The sequence below is a fragment of the Pristiophorus japonicus genome, unplaced genomic scaffold, assembly GCF_044704955.1.
Source record: "Pristiophorus japonicus isolate sPriJap1 unplaced genomic scaffold, sPriJap1.hap1 HAP1_SCAFFOLD_2024, whole genome shotgun sequence".
Taxonomy (NCBI): domain Eukaryota; kingdom Metazoa; phylum Chordata; class Chondrichthyes; family Pristiophoridae; genus Pristiophorus; species Pristiophorus japonicus.
Genome location: NW_027251720.1, coordinates 1 through 7,417, shown reverse-complemented (window position 1 = coordinate 7,417; position 7,417 = coordinate 1). Strand labels below are relative to the sequence as shown.

General features: G+C 56.7%; 1 long non-coding RNA gene across 1 annotated transcript; it reads right to left on the bottom strand.

Moving 5' to 3' along the window:
• Positions 1-5,156: 5,156 nt before the first annotated feature.
• On the bottom strand, positions 5,157-6,317 carry LOC139244089 (uncharacterized). Its single transcript, XR_011589872.1, has 3 exons — positions 6,216-6,317; positions 5,682-5,774; positions 5,157-5,278 (listed from the first exon to the last, which is right to left on the bottom strand). It is a non-coding gene; the product is annotated as an uncharacterized lncRNA (long non-coding RNA).
• Between the last annotated feature and the right edge of the window lie 1,100 nt (positions 6,318-7,417).

The following is a 7,417-nucleotide window of genomic DNA, read 5'->3' as shown; positions in this document are numbered from 1 at the left end:
ACTCACTCTCTCTCTCTCCCGGTATCACTCACCCACTCTCTCTCCTGGGTATCACTCACTCTCTCTCACTCTCTCCTGGGTATCACTCACTCACTCTCTCTCCCGGGTATCACTCACTCACTCTCACTCACTCTCTCCCGGGTATCACTCACTCACTCTCTTTCTCCCGGGTATCACTCACTCACTCTCTCCCGGGTATCACTCACTCACTCTCTCTCCCGGGTATCACTCACCCTCTCTCTCACTCTCTCCAGGGTATCACTCACTCTCTCTCTCTCCCGGGTATCACTTACTCTCCCTCTCTCCCGGGTATCACTCACTCACTCTGTCTCCCGGGTATCACTCACTCACTCTCTCTCTCCCGGGTATCACTCACTCACTCTCTCCGGGGTATCACTCACTCACTCTCTCTCCCGGGTATCACTCACTCACTCTCTCCCGGGTATCACTCACTCTCTCTCACTCTCCCGGGTATCACTCACTCACTCTCTCTCCCGGGTATCACTCACTCACTCACTCTCCCGGGTATCACACACTCACTCTCTGTCCAGGGTATCACTCACTCACTCTCTCTCTCTCCAGGGTATCACTCACTCACTCTCTCTCCCGGGTATCACTCACTCACTCTCTCTCCCGGGTATCACTCACTCACTCTCTCTCTCTCTCTCTCCCGGCTATCACTCACTCACTTTCTCTCCCGGGTATCACTCACTCACTCTCTCTCCCGGGTATCACTCACTCACTCTCTCTCCCGGGTATCACTCACTCACTCTCTCTCCCGGGTATCACTCACTCACTCTCTCTCTCTCTCCCTCTCCCGGGTATAACTCACTCTCTCTCTCTCCCAGGTATAACTCACTCTCTCTCTCCCGGGTATAACTCACTCTCTCTCTCTCTCCCGGGTATCACTCACTCACTCTCTCTCCCTGGTATCACTCACTCACTCTCTCTCCCGGGTATCACTCACTCACTCTCTCTCTCTATATCGCTCTCTCTGCTGGGTATCACTCACTCACTCTCACTTGGGTATCACTCACTCACTCTCACTCCTGGGTATCACTCACTCTCTCTCCTGGGTATCACTCACCCTCTCTCTCACTCTCTCCCGGTTATCACTCACTCACTCTCCCGGGTATCACACACTCTCTCGGGTATCACTCACTCTCTCTCACTCTCACTCTCACTCTCACTCTCCCGGGTATCACTCACTCTCTCTCTCTCTCTGTCTCTCCCGGGTATCACTCACTCACTCTCTCTCCCGGGTATCACTCACTCACTCTCACGTGTATCACTCACTCACTCTTTCTCCCGGGTATCACACACTCACTCTCTCTCCCGGGTATCACTCACTCACTCTCTCTCCCGGGTATCACTCACTCACTCTCTCTCCCGGGTATCACTCACTCACTCTCACTCTCCCGTGTATCACTCACTCACTCTCTCTCCCGGGTATCACACACTCACTCTCTCTCCCGGGTATCACTCACTCACTCTCTCTCCCGGGTATCACTCACCCTCTCTCTCACTCTCTCCCGGGTATCACTCACTCTCTCTCTCACTCTCCCGGGTATCACTCACACTCTCTCTCTCTCTCCCGGGTATCACTCACTCACTCTCTCTCCCGGGTATCACTCACTCACTCTCTCTCCCGGGTATCACTCACTCACTCTCACTCTCCGGGGTATCACTCACTCTCTCTCACTCTCACTGGTATCACTCACTCTCTCTCACTCTCCCTGGTATCACTCACTCCCTCTCACTCTCCCGGGTATCACTCACTCTCTCACTCCCGGGTATCACTCACTCTTTCTCCCGGGTATCACTTACTCACTCTCTCTCCCGGGTATCACTCACTCACTCTCTCTCTCTCCCGGGTATCACTCACTCACTCTCTCTCCCGGGTATTACTCACTCACTCTCTCTCTCTCCCAGGTATCAATCACTCACTCTCTCCCGTGTATCAATCACTCACTCTCTCCCGTGTATCACTCACTCACTCTCTCTCCCTGGTATCACTCACTCACTCTCTCTCTCTCTCTCTCTCCCGGGTATCACTTACTCACTCTCTCTCTCTCCCGGGTATCACTCACTCACTCTGTCTCCCGGGTATCACTCACTCACTCTCTCTCTCTCTCCCGGGTATCACTCACTCACTCTCTCCCGTGTATCACTCACTCACTCTCTCTCCCTGGTATCACTCACTCACTCTCTCTCCCGGATATCACTCATTCACTCTCTCTCCCGGATATCACTCACTCACTCTCTCTCCCTGGTATCACTCATTCACTCTCTCTCCCGGGTATCACTCACTCACTCTCTCTCTCTCTATCTATCTCGGGTATCACTCACTCACTCTCTCTCTCGGGTATCACTCACTCACTCTCTCTCCCTCCCGGGTATCACTCACTCACTCTCTTTCTCCCGGGTATCACTCACTCACTCTCTCCCGGGTATCACTCACTCACTCTCTCTCCCGGGTATCACTCACTCACTCTCTCTCTCCCGGGTATCACTCACTCACTCTCTCCCGGGTATCACTCACTCACTCTCTCTCCCGGGTATCACTCACTCACTCTCTCTCCCGGGTATCACTCACTCACTCTCTCTCTCCCGGGTATCACTCACTCACACTCTCTCCCGGGTATCACTCCCTCACTCTCTCTCCCGGGTATCACTCACTCACACTCTCTCCCGGGTATCACTCACTCACTCTCTCTCTCTCCCGGGTATCACTCTCTCACTCTCCTGGGTATCACTCACTCACTCTCTCTCCCGGGTATCACTCACTCACTCTCACTCACTCTCTCCCGGGTATCACTCACTCACTCTCTTTCTCCCGGGTATCACTCACCCTCTCTCTCACTCTCTCCAGGGTATCACTCACTCACTCTCTCTCCCGGGTATCACTTTCTCACACTCTCTCCCGGGTATCACTCACTCACTCTCTCTCCCGGGTATCACTCACTCACTCTCTCTCCCGGGTATCACTCACTCACTCTCTCTCTCTCCCGGGTATCACTCACTCACTCTCTCTCCCAGGTATCACTCACTCACTCTCTCTCCCGGGTATCACACACTCACTCTCTCTCCCGGGTATCACCCACTCACTCTCTCTCCCGGGTATCACTCACTCACTCTCTCTCCCGGGTATCACTCACCCTCTCTCTCACTCTCTCCCAGGTATCACTCACTCTGTCTCTCACTCTCCCGGGTATCACTCACTCACTCTCTCTCCCGGGTATCACTCACTCACTCTCTCCCGGGTATCACTCACTCACTCTCCCGGGTATAATCTCACTCACTCTCACTCTCCCGGGTATCACTCACTCACTCTCTCCCGGGTATCACTCACTCACTCTCTCCCGGGTATCACTCACTCACTCTCTCTCCCGGGTATCACTCACTCACTCTCTCTCTCTCCCGGGTATCACTTACTCACTCTCCCTCTCTCCCGGGTATCACTCACTCACTCTGTCTCCCGGGTATCACTCACTCACTCTCTCTCTCCCGGGTATCACTCACTCACTCTCTCCCGGGTATCACTCACTTACTCTCTCTCCCAGGTATCACTCACTCACTCTCCCGGGTATAAACTCACTCACTCTCTCACTCTCTCCCGGGTATCACTCACTCTCTCTCACTCTCCCGGGTATCACTCACTCACTCTCTCTCCCGGGTATCACTCACTCACTCACTCTCCCGGGTATCACACACTCACTCTCTGTCCAGGGTATCACTCACTCACTCTCTCTCCAGGGTATCACTCACTCACTCTCTCTCCCGGGTATCACTCACTCACTCTCACTCGGGTATCACTCACTCACTCTCACTCCTGGGTATCACTCACTCTCTCTCCTGGGTATCACTCACCCTCTCTCTCACTCTCTCCCGGTTATCACTCACTCACTCTCTCTCCCGGGTATCACTCACCCTCTCTCTCACTCTCTCACGGGTATCACTCACTCACTCTCCCGGGTATCACTCACTCTCTCGGGTATCACTCACTCTCTCTCACTCTCCCGGGTATCACTCACTCTCTCTCTCTCTCCTGGGTATCACTCACCCTCTCTCTCACTCTCTCCCGGGTATCACTCACTCACTCTCTCTCCCGGGTATCACTCACTCACTCTCTCGCCCGGGTATCACTCTCTCACTCTCCCGGGTATCACTCACTCTCTCTCTCTCACTATCCCGGGTATCACTCACTCTCTCTCTCTCACTCTCCCGGGTATCACTCATTCTCTCTCTCTCACTCTCCCGGGTATCACTCACTCTCTCTCACTCTCCCGGGTATCACTCACTCTCCCGGGTATCACTCACTCTCTCTCACTCTCCCGGGTATCACTCACTCGCTCTCACTCCCAGGTATCACTCACTCTTTCTCCCGGGTATCACTCACTCACTCTCTCTCCCGGGTATCACTCACTCACTCTCTCTCCCGGGTAGCACTCACTCACTCTCTCTCCCGGGTAGCACTCACTCACTCTCTCTCCCGGGTATCACTCACTCACTCTCTCTCCCGGGTGTCACTCACTCACTCTCTCTCTCTCTCTCTCCCGGGTATCACTCACTCACTCGCTCTCCCAGGTATCACTCACTCACTCTCTCTCCCGGGTATCACTCACTCACACTCTCTCCCGGGTATCACTCACTCTCTCTCCCGGGTATCACTCACTCTCTCTCACTCTCCCGGGTATCACTCACTCTCTCTCACTCTCCCAGGTATCACTCACTCGCTCTCACTCCCAGGTATCACTCACTCTTTCTCCCGGGTATCACTCACTCACTCTCTCTCTCTCCCGGGTATCACTCACTCACTCTCTCTCTCTCCCGGGTATCACTCACTCACTCTCTCTCCCGGGTATCACTCACTCACTCTCTCTCTCTCCCGGGTATCACTCACTCACTCTCTCTCCCGGGTATCACTCACTCACTCTCTCTCCCGGGTATCACTCACTCACTCTCTCTCCCGGGTATCACTCACTCACTCTCTCTCCCGGGTATCACTCACTCACTCTCTCTCCCGGGTATCACTCACTCACTCTCTCTCTCTCTCTCCCGGTATAACTCACTCACTCTCTCCCAGGTACAACTCACGCTCTCCCGGGTATCTCTCCCTCCCTCCCACCCGCCCCCCGGGTATAACTTACAGTCTCTCGTAAAGCCGCAGTTCACATCTCAGAGGATGGGACACCCAGTGAATAAATGCCTTCGGTTTCTCGCCGGTGTCTGATTTCCGACACGTTGCCTCCAGCTCGACCAATTTCCCGTTCTTATTCTGTGAATTGCAAAACACAGTCAAATGAAACATTTTCTGTAGATCAGACTCTGCTAGTCTGGGCCTCTCCAGTGGGGTGTGGCAGTTCCCGTTTAACAATCTTCAGTCTGCAAGTCACACCAGTACCTTCGCTGTCATTTATAACTGGGCTCAGGACCAGCCACGCTCCAATCACCAAACAGCATGGTTCTCCCATACTGCATGTCCCAGGGAGACCCGTGCGTGTGTGGGGCTCTCGCGTGGATACGGTACTGGGTAAGTACAGCTGATTGCTGGCGGATCATTCAGGACAGTGAGGGCTGGACCTGGGGAGATAAGGTTTGACGGGTCCAGTCTCAGCTCCTGCTCAGGGAACGGTGCTTTCAGTTGCTAATCATTGCGCCCAGTGGCGACGCACACTTACCCTGATGAGCCGCTGCACCGAGATGACATAGCCAGCATGTCGGAGTCCCACCGGCTGCTCGAGGGTCAGTCGCTTGTAGCCCTTCTCCATCACCTGCACACAAAGCAATCGCACGTCAGCATCGCCAGCACCCAGTTAACAGGAGGGCTCAGAACCACACTAACAGTGAGCTCCGTGGTGAGCGGAACGCTGGGGACGTGGGAGACTGTGGGCATCCCGGGGAGTGCGGGGGTCTGGGGAGTGCGTAACACGGGGAGCGCGGGGGGGGCCACAGGGCAACAGGGGGCTGCTGCGAAACGCGGGGCAACGCAGGGAAACGCGGGGAGTGCGGGGCAACGCGGGGCCCTGCGGGCCCCAGGTGTTACTGGAAGGAATGTTTGTCATGTGTAGGGTCCCCCAGGCCCTCACTGCCGCAGGGAAGGAGAGAGTGTCGCATCACCAGCGAGTCTCAGAGCAAGTCACCCACCCACAGCCCGCTCCCGCTCCACCCACAGCACCAAGAAATGGAGATACAGTAAAGAGCAAGAGCCTGACCTCCCGGAAATCGGAGTGTTCGATGTAGATGGTGGAGGTGATCGTCACCGTGTGGAATCCCTTCGTTTCATCCGCTGGGAAATTTGGAACACGGACTTGTTCAGGCTGTGGGAAAACAGAGGAGTCATCAGGGGAGGAGGCACAAATGGGCTCGCATCTCACAATCACCATCTCCCGCCGCTCACACACTCACCCCCTCGTACAATCCCCAACCCCTGCCCCTCGCACACTCACCCCCTCGTACAATCCCCATCTCCTGCCCCTCGCACACTCACCCCCTCGTACAATCCCCATCCCATGCCCCTCGCACAATCACCCCTCGTACAATCCCCACCCCCTGCCCCTCGCACAATCACCCCTCGTACAATCCCCATCCCCTGCCCCTCGCACACTCTCCCCCTCGTACAATCCCCATCCCCTGCCCCTCGCACACTCGCCCCTCGTACAATCCCCATCCCCTGCCCCTCGCACACTCGCCCCCTCGTACAATCCCCATCCCCTGCCCCTCGCCCCTCGTACAATCCCCATCCCCCGCCCCTCGTACAATCCCCATCCCCCGCCCCTCGCACACTCACCCCCCGCACTCCCCATCCCCCGCTCCTCGCACACTCGCCCCTCGCACACTCCCCATCCCCCGCCCCTCGCACACTCGCCCCTCGCACAATCCCCATCCCCCGCCCCTCGCACACTCGCCCCTTGCACAATCCCCATCCCCCGCCCCTCGCACAATCCCCATCCCCTGCCCCTCGCACAATCCCCATCCCCTGCCCCTCGCACACTCACCCCCCTCGTACAATCCCCATCCCCGCCCCTCGCACACTCGCCCCTCGCACAATCCCCATCCCTCGCACACTCGCCCCTCGCACAATCCCCATCCCCCGCCCCTCGCACACTCACCCCCTCGTACAATCCCCACCCCCGCCCCTCGCACAATCCCCATCCCCCGCCCCTTGCACACTCACCCCTTCGCACAATCGCCATCCCCGCCCCTCGCACAATCCCCATCCCCCGCTCCTCGCACACTCGCCCCTCGCACAATGAACATCCCCCGCTCCTCGCACACTCGCCCCTCGCACAATCCCCATCCTCCGCCCCTCGCACACTCACCCCCTCGTACAATCCCCACCCGCGCCCCTTGCACAATCCCCATCCCCCGCCTCTCGTACAATCCCCATCCCCGCCCCTCGCACACTCGCCCCTCG